The sequence below is a fragment of the Mustela lutreola genome, chromosome 5 (genome assembly GCF_030435805.1).
Source record: "Mustela lutreola isolate mMusLut2 chromosome 5, mMusLut2.pri, whole genome shotgun sequence".
Taxonomy (NCBI): domain Eukaryota; kingdom Metazoa; phylum Chordata; class Mammalia; order Carnivora; family Mustelidae; genus Mustela; species Mustela lutreola.
In genome coordinates this window covers 70,809,711-70,821,896 of record NC_081294.1, presented here as the reverse complement: position 1 = coordinate 70,821,896, position 12,186 = coordinate 70,809,711, and positions in this window count along the sequence as shown.

Genomic DNA, 12,186 nt, shown 5'->3' with positions numbered 1-12,186 from the left:
TCAGAAGAGATCCCAAATTGCTTAGGAAATGTTGAAAAAAAAAATAAAACTGGCGGCATCACGTTACCTGATTTCAAGCTTTACTACAAAGCTGTGATCACCAAGACAGCATGGTACTGGCATAAAAACAGACACATAGACCAGTGGAACAGAGTAGAGAGCCCAGATATGGACCCTCAACTCTATGGTCAAATAATCTTCGACAAAACAGGAAAAAATATACAGTGGAAAAAAGACAGCCTCTTCAATAAATGGTGCTGGGAAAACTGGACAGCTATATGTAGAAGAATGAAACCCAACCATTCTCTTACACCATACACAGAGATAAACTCAAAATGGATAAAAGACCTCAATGTGAGACAGGAATCCATCAGAATCCTAGAGGAGAACATAGGCAGTAACCTCTTTGATATCAGCCACAGCAACTTCTTTCAAGGTATGTCTCCAAAGGCAGAGGAAACAAAAGCGAACATGAACTTTTTGGACTTCATCAAGATCAAAAGCTTCTGCACAGCAAAGAAAACAGTCAACAAAACAAAGAGGCAACCCATGGAATGGGAGAAGATATTTGCAAATGACAGTACAGACAAAAGGTTGATACCCAGGATCTATAAAGAACTCCTCAAACTCAACACACACAGAACAGATAATCATATAAAAAAAATTGGCAGAAGATATGAACAGACACTTCTCCAATGAAGACATACAAATGGCTATCAGACACATGAAAAAATGTTCATCATTACTAGCCATCAGGGAGATTCAAATTAAAACCACACTGAGATACCACCTTACACCAGTTAGAATGGCCAAAATTAGCTTGACAGGAAACAACAGTGTGTTGGAGAGGATGTGGAGAAAGGGGAACCCTCTTACACTGTTGGTGGGAATGCAAGATGGTGCAGCCACTTTGGAGAACAGTGTGGAGATTCCTCAATAAATTAAAAATAGAACTTCCTTATGACCCTGCAATTGCACTACTGGATATTTACCCCAAAGATACAGATGTAGTAAAAAGAAGGGCCATCTGTATCCCAATGTTTATAGCAGCAATGGCCGCGGTCGCCAAACTGTGGAAAGAACCAAGATGCCCTTCAACGGACGAATGGATAAGGAAGCTGTGGTCCATATACACTATGGAGTATTATGCCTCTATCAGAAAGGATGAATACCCAATTTTTGTAGCAACATGGACGGGACTGGAGGAGATTATGCTGAGTGAAATAAGTCAAGCAGAGAGAGTCAATTATCATATGGTTTCACTTATTTGTGGAGCATAACAAATAACATGGAGCACATGGGGAGATGGAGAGGAGAAGGGAGTTGAGGGAAATTGGAAGGGGAGGTGAACCATGAGAGACTATGGATTCTGAAAAACAACCTGAGGGTCTTTAAGGGGTTGGGGGTGGGAGGTTGGGGGAACAAGGTGGTTGGTATTAGGGAAGGCACTATTGCATGGAGCACTGGGTGTGGTGCAAAAACAATGAATACTGTTATGCTGAAAAGAAAAAAAAAAAACCCTTGAAATTTCCCGTGATCAGGCAGTAAGCATGTCTTTTGTTATGTTAATGAAGGCGACTTTTGGACTTCACCCAAGGATTGAGGGGAGGGCAGGCTGCCTGGGCGACCAGCCAGGTGATTAGAAAATTGGAACCTTACATCCCACCTCCTCTCCTCCAGCTTTGGTAGCAGGGAATGACAGGTTTTTTTTTTTTTTTTTTTTTTTTTAAGATTTTATTTATTTATTTGAGAGAGAGAAATCACAAGTAGATGGAGAGGCAGGCAGAGAGAGAGAGAGAGGGAAGCAGGCTCCCTGCTGAGCAGAGAGCCCGATGCGGGACTCGATCCCAGAACCCTGAGACCATGACCCGAGCCGAAGGCAGCGGCTTAACCCACTGAGCCACCCAGGCGCCCGGGAATGACAGGTTTAAGTTGCCAATGTTCAGTGACTTATTTAATCATGACTATGCAATGAAGCCTCCATAAAAAGCCAAAAGGATGTGTGGTTCTGAGAGCTTCTGGGTTGGTAGGGAACACAGGGAGGTGGGTGACTGCAGAGGGCCCGAAGGCTCTGAGCGCTTTCCCATACCTTGCCCTATTTATCTCTGCATCTGGCTGCCAATTCATATCATTTATCATATCCTTTAATAAACTGATACATGTTAAGTAAGTGTTTCCCTGAGTTCTATGAACTCCTCTAGGAAATTAAAAGCACTGAAGGAGGATGTTGATAGAACTGCCACAATCTATAGCCAGTAGGTCAGAAACACAGGTAACAGTCTGGGCTCACGACTCGGTATCTGAAGTATGGGGTGGAGGGCCTGAAGTAGGACCGAGCCCTTAACCTGTGGAATCTCATGCAATCTCTGAGTAGGTAATGTCAGAATCAAGTTAAATTCTTGGACACCCTGCTGGTGTCTGAGAATCACTTGGTGGTGTGTTGGGGGATCCTTCCACATTGGAATTGGGTTTGGCAACACAAAAGATGAAAAACCAGAAATTGGGTAAAAAGACTGATAAGGTAAGATTTGCCCTTATAGGCATCCAGCGTGTGATAAAGCTAAAGTAAAGTAATTGAAGAATGTGGTGGCTCCATAGCAGGGGGAAATATACATCAGTGGAGCAAAAGAGAGTTCACAGTAAATGATATAGGAAGCATCTTAATTTAGAGGATAAAGAGTAGTTTATTAAATCAGGTTGAGGCCATTTATTATCTACACACACATAAAACAGTTAAAATCCTACATACTATGTACTGCTCCACACTATAAAATGAATCACAAATTGGTTCACTGTGGGTGCCTAGGTGGCTCAGTTGGTTAAGTGTCTGCCTTTGGCTCAGGTCATGATCCCAGAGTCTTGGATGGAGACCCACATTGGGCTCCCTGCTCAGCAGGGAGTCTGCGTCTCTGCCCCTCCCCTGGCTGGTCCTTTCTCTCTCTCTTTTGCTTGCTCACTCTGGGTCTCTCTCAAATAAACAAATAACATCTTTAAAAATTTTTTGATTCACCATCTTTCCAATGTGTATATTTTCATAAACTATTTATATACTTAAACACAAGGGCTGGTAAAAAATACAGATAAATATTTTTATAATGAATGTCTTTTTCATCAAGGTTAACATTTTTCTTTTTTTGTTTTTAAAAAAGATTTTCTTTATTCATTTGAGATAGAGAGAGCAAGTCGGGGTGGGGTGGGGAAAGGAAGAAGCAGACTCCCCACTGAGCAGGGAGCCCACTCCCACAACCTCAGGATCCTGACTTGAGCTGAAGGCAGATGCTTAACCAACTGAGCCACCCAGGAGCCCCAAGGTAAACATTTTAAATGTTTTTCTATTACATAGAGATAGAAAGTATTAGAAATACAGTGTACACTACTGATAGTTGTTATTGTTGACAATAGCACTTTGGGACATTTACCATTTTCTAAGTTACATAATGGACTAGTTTTAATTTTACAGAAATTTGTTATAGTTTTAACTAGAAAAACGATAACAACTTGAAAAATAAAGGCAAAGAATAAAGGATAGATACTGCTTCTTATATAATGTAAGAATCTTGCCGTAACATACTTGCCTTTACTCCCTCTATGTTAGCATCCTTGTACATTTACTTCTACAAATGTCATCAACTTTCAACAGTCAGTTGTCTTAAATAATTTAAGAAACAAGAAAACATTTTATATTTACTTATTATATTTACTGACAGTCTTTGTTCTTTTTATAGAGCCAAATTTCTATCAGGTATCGCTTCTTTTCAGGCTTAAAATTTTCCTTTCATGTTTCTGGTAGTGCAGGTCCAGTGGAGATGAATTCTCTTAGCTTTTATTTATTTTTTAAAATTAATCCCAAAATATCTTTATTTCTCATCCCCTTTTAAAAGATAATTCCTCTGGATATAGAATTCTATGGTTTTTTTTTTCTTCATAGTATATCTAATATATAATTCTGTTTCCATGTTTTTCGGCTTGCTTAACTTCTGACGAGAGGTAAATAGTAATTCTTATCATTGTTCCTCTTAATGTCATCGATTTGTGTTTTTTCATTGTTTTTAAGGTGTTATCTTTGGTTTTAAGATATTTGACTATGATGCACCTAGGTGTGGTTTCCTCTGCTTTTATCCCACTTTATCCTACACTTCTGACAGTGGTAAGTTAATAATTTTTACAACCATATTTAGGAATTTAGCCACTTCTTTTTTCTTTTAGTTTTTGCTTCAATCTCTTTCTCCTTTCTTTTTCTGGGACTCCAATTTTATGTACATTAGATGGCTTGATACTGTCATTTCACTGAGGTTCTGTTCTTTTTTGTTTTTGTTTCATTTCTTTTTCTTTCTATTGTACATGTTTCTATGTTTTCATTTAGATCATTTCTATTGGCTTGATGTCAGGTTCACTGGACTGGTTTTCTTCAGTGTCCCCTCTCCTCTTAAGCCTACCTAGTAAAATTTAATTTTGATACTATATTTTCCAATTCTACAATTTCCATTTAGTTCCTTTTTAGTTTCCTTTTTTCTGCTGAGATGACTCATCTGTTTATTATATCCATTTTACCATTTAAAATTCTTGGATATATTACAATAGCTGTTTTAAAGTCTTTATCTGCTAATTCCAATATCTCTATTATCTCTGGATCTATTTTTTTTTTAAAGATTTATTTATTTTGACAGAGAGAAATCACAAGTAGACAGAGAGGCAGCCAGAGAGAGAGAGAGAGGGAAGCAAGCTCCCCGCTGAGCAGAGAGCCCGATGCGGGACTCGATCCCAGGACCCTGAGATCATGACCCGAGCCAAAGGCAGCGGCTTAATCCACTGAGCCACCCAGGCGCCCCTCTGGATCTATTTTTATTCATTATTTTTTTCCCCTGGTTATGGAATTATATTGCCCTACTTCTTCATGTGCCTGGTAATATTTGATCCCATGCTGGGAACTGTAGATGGTGCATTGTTGAGAGTCTGGATTATGCTGTTTTCTTTACAGAGTGCTAAGTTTGTTATGGTAGGCAGTAAATTTACCTGAGGCTCGATATGATCCTGTTGAGGCTTGATTTTAGACTTGATTGTTTGGCTGAGTACAAAGCAGTGCATACAAAATAGCTAGAGTAGTTCCTATTCCTAAGGCATGGACTTTCTGTGATTTTAATTAAATGCTCAGCATGTCCAGCAAGGTCTTTCCACTCTGGTTGGCCAGAACAGTTCTCAGCACTGTGTAACCTCTGGAATCCCCATTTAGTTTGCAGACCCAGAAGTTGTGGTTTTGTTTTGATTTGTTTTGTTTAAGTAGTCTCCATACCCAACATCAGGCTGGAACTCAGGACCCCAAGATCAAGAGTAGCATGGTCCACTGACAGCCATGCACCCCACAGAGCCAGAGTTTTTAAACCACCAGTCCTCAGAGGTCCTTTCTGTGCTCACATGCAACTTAGATGAAATCTCAAGACAACCTCTGTGCATAGTTCTAGAGCTCCTTGTACATGTGGTTCCCTCTTCTTTGATGCCCTGCTCCTCAAATTCAGCCAACTCTTCATCTTTTTTTTTTTTTAAATTTTGTTTATTTATTTGACAGACAGAGATCACAAGTAGGCAGAGAGGCAGTCAGAGAGAGGAGGAAGCAGGCTCCCCGCTGAGCAGAGAGCCCGATGCGGGGCTCGATCCCAGGAACCTGGAACCACGACCCGAGCCGAAGGCAGAGGCTTTAACCCACTGAGCCACCCAGGCGCCCCCAACTCTTCATCTTTTATCTCTGATATCTGTATCTTCACGAAATGATACCATTGCACCATTTGGGTTCCCCTTCCCTCTGTCGTGGTTTGGAAAATGCCCCGGGGAAAACTTTGGTGAATGTGGAATTCACCTTTTGTTTCCCTTCTTGAAGATAAAAGCCAAGCCGTTTGATGTCCAATGCCTGTAATCAGTTGCTATAAATGTTTTATCTAGTTTTATAGTTGTTTACAGTAGGGAAGTAAGTTTATTACCAATTACTCAGTCATGTTTGGAATCCAATAAAAGTTTAAAAGAAGAAAGGAAAGAAAAGGAAAATAGGGAGCCCTAATTCAGGATGTGGATGTGATGTCACACATGTCTAGGAATCGGATTTAGCTGAAAGCAGCTGGGCTAGTAGGGGCTACTCATCTCAGTTCTCTCTAATCTGGCATCAGAATGGTGCTGAATAACACCTCATTTCTGGCGATGATGGTAAGTTGTATCAGACTAATCCCCCTACCAAGAAAAACCCTATAAAAATTGAATAAAATATATAAAAGAACAATTTGAGGACATTGGAGCACAACCAATACAGGTAAGAACTGAAGGATTGTGGTCCTTGAGAAAATGAAATAATATGTGCTGAGTTCCACATTTACCCTGGCTTTTTCCCTGGGGGCATTTCCTACATTGTTGCATGAGAGGGAGGAGGGAGAGACCCAGCAGAAAGCATTAGACTTACCAGACAGGGGATGGGGTGGTGGATGGGTTTGGAGTTCAGGAATGCCAAAGAGGCTAGAACTTAGGGACAGAGACTGTGGAAAGGAGGAATTATCAGAGAAGGAGCCCAGTGAACAAATTTCTCTGAATTTATGGGTGAGTGAGGGTGTAGTGGGCTTCTGAGGCCTCAGGCTGAGTGACCTAGTGTGGAAGCCCTTCTAGAACAGATGAGTCTGGCTGTTCCTTAGCATGGCCAGGGCATCCCAAAGACAATCCTGAGGCAACACAGGTCACTGAGCCAGGCCCACAAGTGTAGGTTGCAGGCAACCTCCCCCAAATCCATTTCCTCCCTCTGACTGATGTTTCTTTGTTATTCCCCATTGGTTGGACGCAATTAGACGTCACAGAGCGGGAGAACTGGGTTGATGTCATCCACACAGGTCAGCATCCGGGGGCACAGAGCAGGGGCAAAGGTGGGAGAGGAGGACAGATCTAAAGAGACTAGCAGAGATTGTCCAAGTCCATCAAGTGTTATTTACACCTGGTACAGGGAAAGTGCTCCATATGTTAACTGCCCAATCACAGAAACAGCTTAGAGTATTGGAAGAACACACATAAGGACTGCTTGTTCCTGCTCCTTTGGTCCCTCTCTTCCAGGGGCTCATTTCAACAGGAGCCAGAATATTCTAGATATGTCCAGAATCCTGTCAGTTGCCTCCCATATCTCCTTCCCTAACTTCAGTGTGCTACTAGCCTTTGTTTTTTTCCTTAGGCCTACTGGCTCCTATGCCCTGAGCCTCCTGTAAAGCTGTAAGTTAGCTTAACTGGCTGTGAAAGACCCTGGTCACCCATGGCTGAGTAAGGGTTTTGGGATCCTCCCCACATCGTCCCTGTCTTCCCCGCCACTAGAGGTCGCAGCATTGATCATTGTCTATGAAAACCTCTCTATCGGCTCCAGTTGCTCAAGCTTAGGTAGCTCTCAGCAAGGGTTCTGACTAAACATTGTCAGGTGGTAAAGGCAGGGCAATGGATCAGGCCCCGGGGGCGGGGGTGGGGTGGGGTGGGGGGGGGCTTTTTGAAGGAGACAGGGACTGCTTCTTTAACTGGGTGTCCCATGGTGGGCTCCAGGCACCCTCTGCTGGCCGTCCTAATTTTTGCAGATGCAGCTCTCTAGGCAGGACCAGAATTTCCACCAAGGGTTCTCAGGCCCCCTGTATCTTTGCCTGGGGACACAGATAACTGCTGGTGTCCCAGGATGGAGCAAGAGAAAATCCCAGGTCTTGCTGAGGGTAGGGGAACATCCTGGCCTGGAGCTTTTGGGGTGGGAGAGCATGGCTTGCCTCTAAGACTACTGAAACTCCAGAGTGTCTCATGGCCCAGCCGTTGTGGGAAAGCTGTCTCTCCACCTTCACCGGCTGTATTACTTACTCTTCAGCAGGGAGAATCCTTGTCCTAGGCATTCCTACTCGCCGCTGGGCTCTGATTTTTGTAAGATGGAGGTGGACATCTTCCTGATCCCAAGTCTTATCTGGCTGGCTCAGGATCAGGGATCAATCAGGTCAGATTCTGGTTAAGTCAACATCAAGTTCTGAGTATGAGTCAAGTTTAAGGGCAGGAGCCAGAGTACAGAGCAGAGGGCTTCTTCCTCCTCATGGAGGAGGCCAAGTTCCACAAGCATGTGCATGCTTGGACCTTCCTCTGTGCATGTTTGTGTGTGCCTGTATGTCTAGTGCTAAAGGACCCTTCCACCAAAAGCTGGGGCCAAGTTGTTGTGTCTTTCAGGCGCCAGAGGCACAGGGATCATCAGCCATCTCATAGGTTCACACAGGTGCTGGGGATAGGAAAAAAATGCACAAAACTATGAAAAGAAAGTATAAATACTAAATGCTCGCAAATGTAGCATTATGTCATGGAAACTAGTCCCTCCTGGCTCAGCCATGTTCTTGTTGGACAAGGATAAAATGTACTTCTGTGGGATATTGGTGCATTAGAATATGTTTGATGTGGTGTCAGGTGGTCAGGGCCTCTAGAGGAGTGAGTGCTCTGGCCTTCCTGTGGTGGGTATGTTGGAGTCCCAGGCAGTGTCCCACAGGGGCAGAGGACAGGGCTCACCAGGTTTGGATGACAGTGTCTACACCAGGGGCTGGGGGAGAGTCCAAGCCACAACCAGACCAGATACAGGCCGGGAAGTGGAGTGCAGTAGAGAGCCCACAGGAGAGGTTGAAGTCTTTGAGGCAGGTGTAAGCGGGCCTCAGTCACATGGGTGACACAGGCTCCTTGGACGTGGATCTACATAAGCATATGGTGATTTTGTACCAATTAGTAGAGGATACCCACTTTTCAACTCACTTTCTTTTTGATCTGCTGGAAAGCTGTTGTAATGAATATGTAAATCCATAATATCTGTGATACAAATGGAGCTTCCCCAATTACACAGTACAGAATTTGCACAAATTAGACTGGGCTAGGGGGACTCACAGATGGCCTGACACCCATCTCACTCCAAAAGGGATATAAGGTACCTTACAAACCGGTATCACCATAGCAAAATGAAATGTATTCACCGAAAAATAGGAGGGGATATGAGGCACAAGGAGAGGAAGGGTAACATTAGTGAGTTAGTGTTGAAACCATCATTAAATGGGTGGTTACCTCCTGGAGGAAGGAGTCTGGTGATTAAGGAGATCAGACATTGTGATTAAGATTCCTTGTCAGTCTGAAACCTCGAAGGCTGCTGGTGTGTTCTCTGTGCGTAGTCAACTGGCTCCTCATTCTTGTGCTGTATGGGGGCTGCCACTGATTCCCTTCAGCAGGACCTACTCTGGGAGCAGAGCAGAGGGAGCCAAGGGTAAAAAACCCTCATTGTGGATGAGAAGTAGGTTCTCATCCCTGAAAATGAGCTCAGAATAGGGCAAAGGAACATTTAATAAATGTTTGTGGTATTTTTTGGGTAAGATTTTATTTATTCACTTATTTGAGAGAGAGAGAGAATGAGAGGGAGAGGGAGACAGAATCTGAAGTAGACTGCACTAAGTGTAAAGCCTGGCGTGGGGCTCAGTCCCATGAAATCCAGAGTTGGGCGTTCAACTGACTGAGTCATCCAGACGCCCCTACGTGTTTGTTGAATAAACCAATGAGTGAATGAACACAGCCCTTCCTATTTTAATTCTTTGTGATTTTCAAGTCTACCCACTTTTCCTTCTATGCATTGCCATTTCTCAGTTCGGTTCACCATCACCTGTCGTGTAGACTCTGTACCAGTTCCCTCCCTATTACCTCCAGGCTCTGCTCCTCCTCCTCCTCTCTCCTTGGGGTGCTTTTACTAAACTCCCATGTCATCTGCCCCTGGGACCTCTGCAGCCTTACCTCTCATTTCTCCCCTACCTTCTTCTCTGTTGGCTGCCTGATGTTTTGACAAGGCCTAAAAACAAAACAAAACAAAACAAAAACCCCAAAATAGTAAAGTCACTGCACTTTCAGCCATTTAGAAAGTAGCTAAGTCAGATGTCCAATAGCTATCCCAACTCTCCCCTCATTCTTGCTCATACATAATCCCCACCTAATCTTAATTTGGGCACAAGGATCTGGGAGAATGAATGAAGGGCTTCTGTGTTAGGATAATAATGACTTTTAAAACTGTGATTTATCTGTATATATCAAAATATCAGGATTTGTAAGCATCATACCCAGCTAACTTCTGGTCCTCTGGGCATTTGCACCAGCTGATGCTTCTTGCCACGGATGGAAGGGAGTCGTGAGCAGTGAGGAGGGAAGCTAAAATCTAAGCCTACTATCTTTATCACGAGGGCTTGCCCTGGACCTGCTGGGTAATTACAGCTCCAAGGCCCTGGGACTCCTCTCTCCACCCTTTAATGACAGCCCAGCTTGTGGTGATTCCGCTGTTTTGGGCTGCAGAGGTCCAGCGGGGAGGCAGCTGGGAAGGGACATTCCATGGGGCCTGTCTTATTTTTTGTATGAACCACATGGGCTCGGGATTTGGGGTGCACTTTCTGGGTACCTACTTGTCTCTGTCCAGGGCTGGCCCCAGAGATCTGGAAATTCTGCCAGATTCTCTTTCCTTTCTCCAGGGTCACGCACCAAGCTGGTCCTGGACCAGAGTACCTGGGAGGCCCTATTTCTGAATCAGTAGGGCCACCATTAGGTGGCCCTACTCCAACTGCACCTCGCTACCTACCCTCTGTTGCCAGCCTGGCCCTCAATTCAAGGGCAAGTATCCTTATGAGACAGAAGATTCAGTCACTAAAGAATGACTGCGGTACAGGACTCTGAGGGCCTGTGGAAGACTTAGCCATGCCTTTGAATACTGGTGTGTGGTGGAGTAAGGGATTAAAGAGAAACCCATCCCTTCATGTAGTCAGCAAGTATTTATTGAGCCCAGTTCTGTGATCAGAGCAGCAGATATGATCATGGGCAAAAATATACAGTTAATGTACTCTTGGAGGTCCCAGGCAGGTGGAGGAGGCAGACATTAATCAAATAATCATTCAACTATATCAACTGTGCAAGTGTTACAAAGCACATAGGCTCGGAGAGGCTGTTAAAGAAGGTTTTGACCCGCCCGGGGACATAAGAAAAATCCCTCTAAGGGGACATGAAGGATTTAACTGGGGAAGAGGGAAGATTTTCTAGGCAAAAAGAAAAGGATGTGCGGGGCGCCTGGGTGGCTCAGTTGGTTGAGCGACTGCCTTCGGCTCAGGTCATGATCCCAGACTTCCAGGATCAAGTCCCGCATCGGGCTCCTGGCTCTTTGGGGAGTCTGCTTCTCCCTCTGACCTTCTCCTCTCTCATGCTCTCTCTCACTCATTCTCTCATGAATAAATAAATTAAAAAAGCTTAAAAAAAAAAAAAAAAGAAAAGGATGTGCAAGGGGAGGGAGAATGGTCCATTAGAGGGATGGGAAGAAGGTCAAGCATGACCAAAGAAGTGAGCAGGGTCCAAATTATGTGGGGCCTTACAGATCACCTTTAGGATTTTTTCCAAGAACAGTGCTGTTTACTAAGCTTGGAGTGTTGGGTTCAGACTTGAACTTTGAGAAGAGGACTGAACTTTACTGCATAAGGAGAAGGGGAGGGGAGGATGTACTGGGAGGGAAGAAGCTGGGGCAAGTGGTGAGAGGGCGATGGAAACCAAGGAAAATGAGAGTTCTAGGGTGAAAATGCTGTTTGGGGCCTTCAGCAGAGGAGAACTGAAGAGAGGCTATTGGGTTTTTGAGGCTCCGAAGTTATAGAGAGTTAACAGAGCTTGTTTCGTGTTGTGAGTACACCAGAAAGCTCCCTTAGGAGCCTGAGGGGTGGGAGAAGTGAGGACAAGGATTGACAGACTGTTCTGTCTTGGGCTTTTGCTGGGGTGGAAAAGAGACATTGCAGTAGTGTTGGTGGAGTTAATGAGGGTTTTGTTTCCACACTAGAGGCTTAAATATATTTCTAGATCAAGGGAAGGATCCACTTGAGAACGGCAGGCTGAAACTTCAGGAGAGAGAAGGTTTGATCCACAGGGCAAGCTCCTGAGATGGGGGAGAGGACCGGGAAATCTGGGCAGGCAGAGGGAGGCTCCTGTGTCCCAAGAGGATATAGCAGATGCAGGAAGGTTTCTGTTTGGTTTTAATGGAGCTCTGGCTGGTGGCTGACGCAGGCCAGAACAGTGACTTGTTCCTTATTTTATGTGTGCAGTTGTAGTTCTATGTGTGTGCTCCTGCCTTCTCAACGGCTGGGCTGCCAGCCTGGACAGAGTGCCACAGGGAATATC